Below are 12,879 nucleotides of genomic sequence, written 5' to 3'. Positions count from 1 at the left end.
GGGGGGGGGCCGAGAATGCCCGCCGTCGCGCGCCTCCCAGTCCCGCTCGCTCATTGGACAGTTAGAAAGGGCGCGGCGATCTCATTGGCCGGTCATACCTGTCAATCGCGGCTGTTCAACCATGGGAGGATTTTCGCTGCCCATTGAACACTGAGCCGAACTTAGCTCCGCCTTCTGATTGGCTCGCTTCCCTGCCAGTTACAATAATGGTTCTGCGCCCCCGCCCCGCCCTTTGCCATTGGCTCTCTCGCTTAGATTGGGTTCCCGTCCTACCTCTCAAAATCTCGCGAGTTCCTCTGTCCCCGCCCCCTTTGCTCATTGGTCACTAGTCAACCCACCGCACTGATCTGATTGGCTGATTTCTACGCCGCTCACGAAAAAGCGCGCCCCACCTCGCAACTCCGTTCCTCCTTTATCATTGGGCGAGAAAGCGTCCCCAAGCGTCTGATTGGGCGCACACAGGCAGAGTGCTGATTGGCTACTACAAAAATCAATCAGGCCTGTTGTGGCGCTGATTGGTCGCCGCGGGAAGGAAGGCGGTCCCCGGCAGAGCTCGCGGTGCGGCGGCGCCTGGGGGGTCAGAGCGGGGCTGGGGCGCTGCGTCAGTGCTCCCTGTCTCTGCCTTCAGCCCGCTAGTGCGCACACCGGGCTGGGCTGAACCCACCGCGGGGCGAGAGGAGGGAGCCCGGCTGCATTCAGTGCCTGCCTCACCCTCTCCCTGTTTCTTATGCGTGTCCGCACCAAGCAATGCAGGGACGCGCTCCCGGTGGATGCGGCAGCCCCGCAGCTCCCTGCGGCTCCCCGGGGCCGGGCCCGCGCTGCTCTGCCCGGTGTGGAACCCTGCGTAATGCAGGGAGTGTCTGACAGCGCGGTCACTCCTTGCTCGGGACCCGCAAACCGCTTGAAATAGTTCCCATTTAAAGGTTCACATCACAGTGGTTATGCTGCTACATTCCTGCGCTCACCTGCAGTCCCATGTTTCCATGGGGAGTTGGAGCTCCTCGGAGATGAGGAAGAAGTTTGGGTTAGGTCTGAGGTGAAGGAGGCCTCAGGATGAGGGAATCCCAGCTCCTGTGGAGCAGGTGTGCTTCTAATGCCTGTGTTTTGTGAGGATCCCTCTATAATCCCTGCATTTTGTGAGGGTCCCTCTATAATCCCTGTATTTTGTGAAAGTCCCTTTATATTCCCTGTATTTTGTGAGGATCCCTTTCTATTCCCTGTATTTTGTGAGGGTCCCTTTATAGTCCCTGTATTTTGTGAGGATCCCTTTATAAACCCTGTATTTTGTGAGGATCCTGCTATAGTCCCTGTATTTCATGAGAATCCCTTTATAATCCTTGTATTTTGTGAGGATTCCTTTATAAACCCTGTATTTTTGTGAGGATCCCTCTATAATCCCTGAATTTTGTGAGGATCCCTCTATATTCCCTGTATTTTGTAAGGATCCCCTTGCCACCTGGAACCCTGGGTGCTTCCTCCTCTTCCTCCTGCTCTGCTCTGCTTGTGGGAAATATAGATGAGAAAAATAAATGTTCAAAGGGGGAGAAAACTGGGGCAGGGCTGGGTCCTACAACCCTGCTGGAACTGCTGCCCCTGCATCCTAAAATCCCATAAATCATCCCCCTAAACACCAATTTCCCCCAATAAAAGCATAAATTCAACAGCCAAACTCCAATTTCACCCTCAACCCTCCAATTTCACAACCAAGCTGGATTCCCCCAACCCCCAATTTCACACTCCAAACCCTCATTTCTCCACCCAAACCCAAAATTCATCCCCCAAGCTTTAATTGCCCTGCCTAAACTCTGATTTCACACCCCAACCCCAATATCATCTCCCCAAACCCTAATATCCACAACCGCCTCCTGTTCCATCCTTCAAACCCCAATTTCATACTCCAAGCACTCATTTCACCCCCTAAATCCTAATTTCATCCCCTGTAACCTAATTTCACCCACCAAACCCTCATTTCACTCTCCCAAACCCTAATTCCAACATCCCAAATCCCAATTTCTTCCCCCAAGCACGAATTTCATCCCACCAGATCCCGATTTTTATCCTAAACCCCTATTTTCATACCCCGAATATTAATTTTGTGCCAACAAACTCTAATTTCAACCCACAAACCCTAATTTTACCCCATCATACTCCAATTTGATCCCATCAAACCCTCAGTTTCACCCCCAAACCCCAATCTCACTCTCCAAACTCTTAGTTTCACCTTTGAAACCCCAATTTCACCCATCAAACCCCAGTTTCACCCCCAAAACTCACTTTCACTCTCCAAACTCTTCATTTCACCTTCTAAACTCCAATTTCACCCCACCAAACCCCAATTTGATCCTCCCCAACCCCCAATTTCACCCTCCCAATTGCCATTTTCATTCCCCAGGGCTAACTGGAGAATTATCCAGTCATTCTTTTTGTCTGCCATCTAAACACATCGAGATCCAGCAGTTCCTGAGGAGGAATTCCCTGGAGTGGGAAGGACTCATGGAAACCTGTGATGCTCCAGCTCCTCTGGACCACGTGTGACAATCCCAGCCAGAGTGGTTGGAAATCAGGAGAGCAGGAGGTTAATGTTCCCTCACTGGGTGCAGTGTTTTCATATCTTTGTGTCACCCCATGGAAATCTGCTGGCTCCCAGGAGTTAATCCAGCACAGGGAGGATGGAATGGGATTTTTTAGCAGCGGCAATCAGCAGTGACTGTCCCTGCCCTGTCATCTTTTGGCACCCTGAAGTCGTGGGAGGGTTTCAGTGGTGGGTAAATGGCTGATTGTGAAATCATCCAAGGTTGGAAAAGCCTTCCAGGACTATTGAGTCTGACCTATGCCTGATCCCCAGCCCAGAGAATTGAGTGCCATCTCCAGGGATGGGCACTCCAAACCTCCCTGGGCAGGCCTGAGCACCCTTTCCATGGGTTTGACAGCAGCACCTCCCTTCCAGAGCTGCTAGAAAGGGTTTTGGAGTTGACTGAGGAGTGAGACCCAGCAGCCAGCATGTTTTAGGCAGCAGAATATCCCAGTGTAGAAGAAGAAAGCATCACTGCAGTCTGGGTCAGATGCTCCCACATCCCATGCAGAGATCCCTCCCCTCCAGCTCCTCTCCTGCATCTCCAGTTGTGTCTATAGGATTATGGAACCCCACATTAGTTTGGGTTGGGGGACCTTAAAGCTCATCTTCTACCCCCTTCCCTGGGCAGGAGCACCTTGCACTAGCCCAGCTTCTCAGAGAAGCTGAGGAATCACTCAATGAGACGAGAGAAAAGTGCACAGAAAACCATAATGTGCCATATTTCAGCTTCATCTGAAATTTTTCAGTTACATCTGGTAAAACCTGGCCCAGCTCCATGGCTGAAGAAGAAATGCATCGCTTTAACAACAAGTGATAGAGACTTCTGTCTCCAAGGTCCTCTCCTCTTCCCAATGGTGCCTGGGGTTGGGAGAGAAAGACAGGGATTAAAATTCCTCAGCAGATGAGTCACAGGGTAAAAGACACCTTGGGGGGAGCACTGGGCCACATCACCACAGGAACGGGCCCTCCTGATAGACATTTAATCTGATTTCACTCCTGAACTGCTCCTTCCAAGGGGAGACTTCTCCTCCTGGATTTTTCCACCCCCGCATCAGCTGCTGGGGATGTGGATCTCTGTGGGTCTGCATGGATCTCTGTTTGGCAGCTCTGGTGTGTTTTGGAGCAGGTTTGGTGCTGGGAAAAGGCATCTCAGCACTGGGAAGGAGCTCTGGAGAGGATCACGTTTGTCAGGCCATGAAGAACGATCTGGCACAAGCAGGAATCTTCCCCTGGGCCCAGGCTGGAGAAGGAGCGCTGTGCTCTGCTCTGCCTGTGCTTAGATAAAAGTGTATGAATAATTCAGGTGCCAGATGGCCCTTGAGCCCCTGGCCTAGATCTAAACATCTAATTACAGCTGGTGTCCCTGGGACTTGGGCATGCAGGTCCCTCTGCAGAGCTGGGCTCATCCCACAGGATACTTGGGTGTCGCAGAACCACAGAAATTGGCTGTTCCCTGGGAAGAAAACCAAACCAACAGCAGAAAAGAAAAACGAAACAACAAAAACCCCAACAACAACAACAAAATCAAAAATATTATCTTGGGGTTTAACTGTGTGTTTTCCTTTCCAAACCCAGCTGGAGCAGATCTCAGAGGAGCAGGTGGGGCTGATGGAGGAGGAGATGCAGTGGGCTCCTTGGAGGGATCCCAGAGCTCCCTCTCCAATCCCACAGATCCAGGCAGGCTGCGAGCCCCTCTGCTGGGCAGGCATTTGCCTGTTTGCAGTTTTGCATTCAGCCCAGCTGCCGAGATGTGCTCGTATCCCATCTGGCTGTCAGAGACATGGAAATCCATTAGCTCCACTTAGGCGAGGCCACAAGAGCCCTCCGGGGAGCGGAGCTGCCGCGATCTCCGACCTGGAACGGAGGCGAAGCTTCCCCTGGAACGGTGGCAGCGATCCCCGCAGTGGCCCGGCCCTCGCCTTGGCCAGCAGGACAGAAACTGGAGAACATCCACGCTGCGGGATGCCGGGGAGCTTTGGCAGCGAGCAGCGAGGCGGCACCTCGAGGAAAGACGGGAGGGAGAGGATTTCTCCCCGCAGCCGGGAAAGCGCTGCCCGGCGGGATGGGATGGAGACAGCTCAGCATTCCTCACCTTGCCCGTGCCGCTGCCGGGTTAAACCGCTGCTAAAGCCAAGCTCGTGTTGCCCTGAGCTCTGCTCAGCATCGTTCCCGAGGGTTTTGGGTCTGCAAGCAGCGGAGCATCCTCAGCAGCAGCAGCAGCCGACATCCCGCGGCTCCCCAGCCTCGTGGTCCCGGGGATGCCGGGGCTCTGCCCGCAGAGCAGGGGGAGCAGGGCAGGGCAGGGAGAGCAGAAAAGGGAGAGCAGAAAAGGGAAGAGCAGGGCAGAGAAGGGAGAGCAGAGCAGGGCAGGGAGAGCAGAGCAGGGCAGGAAGAGAAGAGCAGGGAGAGCAGAGCAGGGCAGAGCAGGGCAGAGCAGGGCAGGGAGAGCAGAGCAGGGCAGAGAAGGGAGAGCAGAGCAGGGCAGAGAAGGGAGAGCAGAGCAGGGCAGGGAGAGCAGGGACGGCAGGCAGCCCCTGCCCGTCCCGCTGCCGGCAGAGGGCAACGCCAGCCCGTGAATTTCCGCGTCTGAGCCGGCCCTGCCGCCGCAGCCCAGCCCCAGCCCCTCTGCCCTGGCTCCTCATCCCCCTCCGCTCCCTTTTCTTCTCCATTTCGTCTCTTTTCCTCCGCTGCGTGGGGAGGGCTCGAGTTTAATAAGTAATGAAGGAATTTATGGAGCCATTAGCACTGTAATTGCTCGCTTTCCACCTAATATTCAGAGATTAATGGAGAGGGAAGAATAAACCCCCAAAGTACAGGAAGAATTAAGGCAGGATCAGGGATTGCATTGCAGGGCCACATCCTTCTCTAAAGCCCTGTGTCCTGAGGAGACCTGGTGCATGGAACCCAGAATTCCAGAGCTTTGGGCACCCAGGGATTCTCTGTGCTCCTGGTCCCGTTTTCCTCCCAGGGACTTGCTGAGAACGGCCCCACTCAGGATGATGATGTCTGTACAGGATGGAGCCACCTGATTTTGGGTGCCCAGCCCCGATCCCTCATGGTGGCCGGGCCCTGCGGCTCCTCCGGCAGGGATGGAGCCCGAGGAAGCCAAGCAGAGCCCCGGGAAGCTGCGCACACATCCACGGCCTTCAGGTGCTTTGGCTCCACTCTGTCTCCGGTCCATCTGCCCCCTGCAAGCTGCTGCCTTTGCCTTCCAAGCGTTACCTGTGCTCAGAGGAGCCCAGATTGACATCCTGCTCCCCCCCAGAGCCTTGCAGGGAGAGGCAGGGAGCTGGTCCAGCCTGCCTGGGTTCCTCCCCGTGCCCGGGAGGAGCAGCAGGGCCCGGCAGAACTCGGCCCATCCGCAGCGATCCCGGCAGGCAGGCGCCTTTAAACGCTGGAGCCTCCTCTGGAGCCATTTCCATGTCACCACACGGTGACACGGCCGGGAATGACGGACGAGCTGGGGCTGGCTGGGCAGACACCAAACAGGTGGCAGCTCTGGAGGGGGCACATCCCATCACCATAGGCTCCCGAACACCAGAGGCTCCATCCCAGCCAGGGCTCTTGGCTGCCTTGGGCAAAGGATTCTCCTTGGATAGGGAGAGGGAGGGGAAATGGGGGAGACCCCCCCAGGCCTGCTCTGAGCTATAACGTCACCGCTGTGTGTGACGTGTTTGCAGGACAAGTGGCACTGGCTCCGGGAGGGAGAGGCAGCGCTGAGGATGCTCTGAGGAGCCAGACAGCGAGACCAGCAGCGAGACCCGCGCCCTTCCCCGCGTCCCAGCGGGGAGGAACAAGGACACAGCCTGCGGCAAAAGCCATTTTCCAGCCATTTGCACAAGCAGCCGGGAAGGGAGGCGCAGGGCAGGAGCCTGCGGGGCGCCCGGCACTCACACAGGGGATGGCCCCAGGAGACAGCTCCGTGTGCCAGCCGGCTCCAGGCACCTCACACGTCTCTTCCACACCTCTAAGGATCATCCCCATCTCCCTTCACCTTCAGGGTGGTGTGTGTCACGTCTGGCAGCTCTTCCCTGTGACAGGCTCCAGCCACGGGGGGAGTGCAGCATGCCATGCCAAGCAGCACGTCCTCCCCTGTCCCTGTCCCTGTCCCTGTCCCTCCAGGGCCTTGCCTGCAGCCCTGGAGAACAGACAAATCCTCCTGCCACCTTCCTTTCTCTCCACCACCTTCCCAAGTGCAAAAGGTGCTGTGCTGAGATGCTTCACCCCAGGGCACAGGTGAGAGCCCAGAGAAGGTACCTGGGATCTCTCAGCTCTGAGGATGTGTGCTCAACACAGAACTCCAGGATTTTTCCTACTTATCTGCCCTTCCCATCCCCTGCAATGCACAGGCAGCCCAAAACTGCTTTTTCACCCCATTCACCTGCAGACAATTTCCCACCTCCTCCTAACCAGCTCCAGTGCCTCAGTTTCCCCACACTGGGGGGGTTCAGGGAGCAGTTTTTCTGCAATGCCCCCACCAAGCCCCCAGCACGTCCTGTCTCAGGTGCTCCAGCATGGATTCATCACACCTTTGTGTCACCAGGAGAAGGGAAAAATGGCGATTAAAATAAGCCAGAGGCTGGCAGCTCCATTTATCATCTCAAGGGGAACAGTTCCAGCCTGGATGGGGAGGGAACTCAGGCAGGAGACAATCAATAAGGCCGTAGGTCTGTAAGGAGACACCCACCAACCTTCAGTCAGGGCCCCAAAGTCAAAACCTCGCCTGACTTTGCTGTTGGAGCAGCGCTGGACCTGAGGAGGAAATGTGTGAGTTCAATTCCCTCAAGATCTTGTGTTTCCAAGCTGACAGCTCTGGGCAAGGCTGTGCTGCTCAAGGAGACCCTTCTCCAGGTGTAAGGGGATCCTCCACCCTATGGAGGAGCCGTGAATAATTCATGGTGCTGGCTGGTGGCACGGCTCCTGGGCAGCCCTGGGCACTGGGGGCTGCTCTGCACAGGGGGTTTCAGCCGAGGATGATCCTTGGAACAAGGGAATCTTCTCATTCCCAGAGAACTGGGAGCTGGGCAATGCTTTGGGATCTCAATCCCAACTGATACCAAGAGCACAGTGTCTCTCCGGGCCACCCAGGTGATTCACACCCACCAAGCTCCATCCCCATGGTGGCTCCATGCTCCTCATCCCATGGGACCACACCTGCCCCTTGTTTCTCCTCATGGATGCTGCATTATGGATTTCATTCCATGCTTTCCCATCCTCTGGGTGGCCCAGCAGCAGTTCACTTCCAGAAGGGCTGGGCTTGTCACAGACATCTTTTATGGAAAATCCTTTCCTTAGGATTTTTCCTCTTGAGAAGCTGAGAGGCCTCAGGAACAAAATGTAAACAATGGTTATCTGCTGCTGTGGAATGCAACAGGTGCATCTGTGATTGGTCTCATGTGGTTGTTTCTAATTAATGGCCAATCACAGCCCAGCTGGCTTGGACACAGAGCCCAAGCCACAAACCTTTGTTATCATTCTTTCTTTTTCTATTCTTAGCTAGCCTTCTGATTAAATCCTTTCTTCTATTCTTTTAGTATAGTTTTAATATAATATATATAATAAAATAATAAATCAGCCTTCTGAATCATGGAGTCAGATCCTCATCTCTTCCCTCATCCTTGGACCCCTGGGAACACGGTCACACTGGGCTCACTCCAGCACCTCCTCATCTGCTCCCAGCCTCCATGGGAAAAAAGACCCAAACCAGGCTGTCCTTGTCCAGCAGAGGCACCAGGAACTGTTACTCCCAAAGGAGAGCCATGAAGAACAGGGGGATGTCACCACAAACCTGCCCTGGTGGGGTGTAGGAGCGTTGGGGGGTGGGACTGTGGTGATGGACAGAGAGGAGAGATCTCTGCAGCCAGGGCTGGGAACTTGTGGGTTATTGCAAAGGGCCTGGGTGCAGGGCCCTGCTGGGAGCTGCCAGACACAGCTGGAGCAGGGCTGAGAGAAGAGAGGGGGAGAGACGATGAGAGGGTGAGAGAGTAAAAGGGTAAAAAGGTGAGGAGAGTGAAGTTCCCGTTACAACACCATAAATCTTCTTCTGTGCTGAATATTCTAATTCTCACTAACCAATCTAGTACAAGATACAAATCCTATAGCATTTACATACAGCCTAAAGGAATCATTACATCACTGTACTGTGTTACATTTTAAACCCTAAAAACTCCTCTTTGGGCCCCTTCTGCCAAGCTGGCAGGGTCTGCTCTGACCCTTGGAGCTGTCTGCAAGCAGAGGGTGTTGTTCCATCAAAAGGGGATCACCTTCAGCTGGCCACACCATTGTTTTCCAGTTGTTCAGTGACTGAGGGATCTCAAAGCTTGCTTTCATTTCAATCTCCCTTATAGTTTCCATATTCTCAAAATCTTTTGCCAGACAATCATATTTATAAGGCTTTCCTGTTTCACCTTCCCCAACCGTGGGACCCACTGGGTCTCACAGGCTGGGTGCCAGCCCTACCCCATCAGCAGGACACCTGCTGGGAGATCCTGGTGGAAAAGGATCCTGTTTTAGAGACCCAAAAGGTTCAACATGTGTCTTTATGCAGTGTGGGGGCAGTTCACAGGCACGGGAGCAACTTTGCAGCCTCCTCCTGCCCCGGGATCTCCCTCAGCTCCATCCCATCTCCATTCCTCCTTCTTCCCCCCTAAGCTGTGATAAATCCTGTGGGTCTTTATCAAAAACCACACTGTACATTTGGTGCCTGGAGCTCCTTCAGCCATGGACTATGAATTCTTGCTAAATATATATTTAAGGCAGTCGTGGGGATATTTTTAAATGACCCCTGAAGCTATTTCTGCTTAATTTCCCTCACTTTTTCTCTGTGTCTCTCCCTGATCTTCTCCTCCAGAGAGGACGAGAGCTCATTTTCATCTCTCCTGTCTGGGAGATGGGGTGCCTGACTGGCTGAGGACAAAAACCAGCCCAAAAAAGAGCAGACAGGGCTGAGCAAGAATAGCAACAGGGCCGGCCCAGGGCAGAGCACAGCAGATCCAGCCCCCCTCTGGCTTCAGGGTGCTGCTAATCACCAGTCAAGAGCACCCAGCGTGGAATATTCCCCTCTGCAGCCTCGTCCAGGCACCAAACAAGGCTTTCAGAACCTCTGTAATCTTAAATTAGATTAAACCTCCGTGGCCAGGATGAGATCTACTCCTGGTCCTGATGCTCGGGAGCAGCCCCTGCTCAAAGGCAAAGGCACATCCCAGCCTGCCGTGAGAAAACAGCGGGGCCAGCCATAGCCCCAAACCCAATTTATTTTCCACCTTGGGCCAAGCTGTTTCTCTGCTTTACATCTCAGTTTTCTCATCTGACACCTGTGGAAAATCACCCGTTCCTGGAGCTAATGAGGCCCCGCAGATGGGAGAGGTTATTTTCCAAGGCAGCCCTCGGGGGAAGAGCAGCGTGTGTGTGTGTGCACACCCGGGTTAGTGCACTGAAACGTGTGTGTGTGTGCACACCCGGGTGAGTGCACTGAAACGTGTGTGTGTGTGCACACCCGGGTGAGTGCACTGAAACGTGTGTGTGTGTGCACACCCGGGTGAGTGCACTGAAACGTGTGTGTGTGTGCACACCCGGGTGAGTGCACTGAAACGTGTGTGTGTGTGCACACCCGGGTGAGTGCACTGAAACGTGTGTGTGTGTGCACACCCGGGTGAGTGCACTGAAACGTGTGTGTGTGTGCACACCCGGGTGAGTGCACTGAAACGTGTGTGTGTGTGCACACCCGGGTGAGTGCACTGAAACGTGTGTGTGTGTGCACACCCGGGTGAGTGCACTGAAACGTGTGTGTGTGTGCACACCCGGGTGAGTGCACTGAAACGTGTGTGTGTGTGCACACCCGGGTGAGTGCACTGAAACGTGTGTGTGTGTGCACACCCGGGTGAGTGCACTGAAACGTGTGTGTGTGTGCACACCCGGGTGAGTGCACTGAAACGTGTGTGTGTGTGCACACCCGGGTGAGTGCGCTGAAACATGTGTGTGTGTGTGCACACCCAGGTTAGTGCACTGAAACGCTGCCAGGGGAGAAACACAAACCAGCAAAACCCCAGGCTGGTGCTGAGGACAAACCAGTTCGTTGGTTTAACCCTTTCATGTCCACCCAGTGTCCTGTCCTTGGGAGCCTTCATTCATCTGCAGCCACTGGCTCATTCATCTTCCTTGCTCTCGGATATTTGGTTGTTAATTGCTGCCCCAAGATGTGCAGGATGTCTCTGTTTCGGCCCACGTGTCCAAAGAACGAGTCTGGACTCTTCACTTTTCAGTCTTGAAGTTGTTTATTCATTCTTATCTATAAAATTTTCTTTCTGCCCAGCCGAGATCTGCTCAGCAGGGCAGCCACAGGCACTCTGACCGCCCCCGAGGTGGTGTTGTCTTTTTATACTACAAACTACATATAACATATTTACACTTAATTCCCAATACCTATCACCTATGTTAGAGAGTGCACTTCTACTCTAAACCAATCCCAAAGTGCCAGCATCACTGCAGAAAATGGAGAAGAAGAAGAAGAAGAGGAAGAAGAAGAAGAAGAAGAAGAAGAAGAAGAAAGGCTGGACATGCCCAAGTTCCTCCATCTTGTCCCCAAAACCCCCATACCAAAAACCCCAAAATCTACATCTTCACCCTGTGATAATTTTTTTATTATACTATTTAAACTTCTGTGACTTTCAGGTCCTCATACAAAGCTGGTAATTTGCTCCAGGGGTCAAAATCAAATCCCCAGGTGCTCTGGGCTGAGTGCCAGGGTCTCCGAGCTGAGGATGGGAAACTGTGGCTTGCTGTAAAAGTTCCCAGCCGGGGTCCTTTGAAAGTCCTGTTGCACATCCAGCCCTGGAGATTCTCCATCAACTCCTGCATCTGTATTTCAGCACAAATCAACCTGGGATGGATCCAGGATCCTGCTCTGTCAGGAGCTCAGCAGCATCCATGAGCTTCAGGCTGACAACCAGAGCTACAGGTGGGGTGAGATGCCCCAAAATGTCTCTCAGAGGGAAAGCCTGACCCCAGGAGACACCCAGGACATGGAGAGGAGATCCTACAGCTTCAGAAAATGTTTTATCAGGTGAATGTCAAGTGCCACAGCCTGGACTCTGGATCTATCCCCTTCCTCCCATGGCCAGGTCGGTCACTGGGACAGCCCCACCGAACCCTTGGAGCAGCCAGCCTGGCTGCCAGGAGCTCTGGGAAGGTGGATTGCTTCAGATGCTCTTGGGGGAGGTGCAGGATGCCCAGAGCTGCTGCAAGCCAGAGCTGGGCACGTGGGCCAGAGCAGAGCCAGGTCACAGCTCCTGCCGTGCTCAGAGCAGCGTGGGTGTGAGAGGGGTGTGAGAGATGGGGGGACACAGGGGCCAAGGGAGGAAAGGTGGCCTTGGTCACTCCTTACAGCATCCTCGGCCTGGCCAGGCCAGGGATTGTCCTGCTCTGCTCTGCTCTGCACCAGAGCAGCCTCACCTCCAGTCCTGGGGCACTTTGGGGCAGCACAACACAAAAAAGATGTGGAGCCACTGGAGGGCATCCAGTGGAAGGCACGAGGATGGGGAAGGGTCTGGAGGGGCATGATGAGGAGGGGCTGAGGGGGCTTGGTCTGTTCAGCCTGGAGAAGGAGATGAAGGAAGGAAGAGCTCATTGGTGTCTGCAACATCCTCCCAAGGGGCAGCCAAGGGGCAGCCAAGGGACAGCAGAGGGACAGCAGAGGGACAGCTGCGGTCTCTGCTCCCTGTGACAGGGACAGGACCCAAGGGAATGGCTGGGGCTTGGCCAGGGCAGGTCAGGCTGGAGATCAGGGAAAGGTTCTTCCCCCAGAGGGTGCTGGCACTGCCCAGGCTCCCCAGGGTATTTCTCATTTCCAGCCCTGAGGCTGCCAGAGCTCCAGGAATGATTGTACAGCTCTGCCAGGGATGCCAGGGTGGGATTTGGTGGTGTCTGTGCAGAGACAGGGGTTGGACTCGATCCTTGTGGGTCCTTCGCACTCAGGGAGTTCTGTGATCCTGCCCACCTTTATCCCAGGCAGGGTGGGTGTGCTTCGCCTGTCAGTGGCTTGCTCAGAGCCACAGGGAGCAGTGCACAGCTGGACAGAGGTGCTCCCCAAGGGCACTGGGGAGAGCTGGGGACACAGACACCACTGGGACACTGGAGTGGGTAAATTCTGCCTTGAGGACCAGCATCCATCCCTTCCCTGGCTTCCCAAGGCGATGGGTTTGGGGTGTTGGGTTTAGGGGCTGCATTTGGGAGGGTGGGTTTGGGGTGTTGGGTTTGGGGTGATGGGTTTGGGGTGATGGGTTTAGGGGGGTGTGTCGCAGACATCA

The sequence above is a fragment of the Geospiza fortis genome, unplaced genomic scaffold (assembly GCF_000277835.1).
Source record: "Geospiza fortis unplaced genomic scaffold, GeoFor_1.0 scaffold26, whole genome shotgun sequence".
Taxonomy (NCBI): Eukaryota; Metazoa; Chordata; class Aves; order Passeriformes; family Thraupidae; genus Geospiza; species Geospiza fortis.
This window is presented reverse-complemented; position numbering follows the sequence as displayed.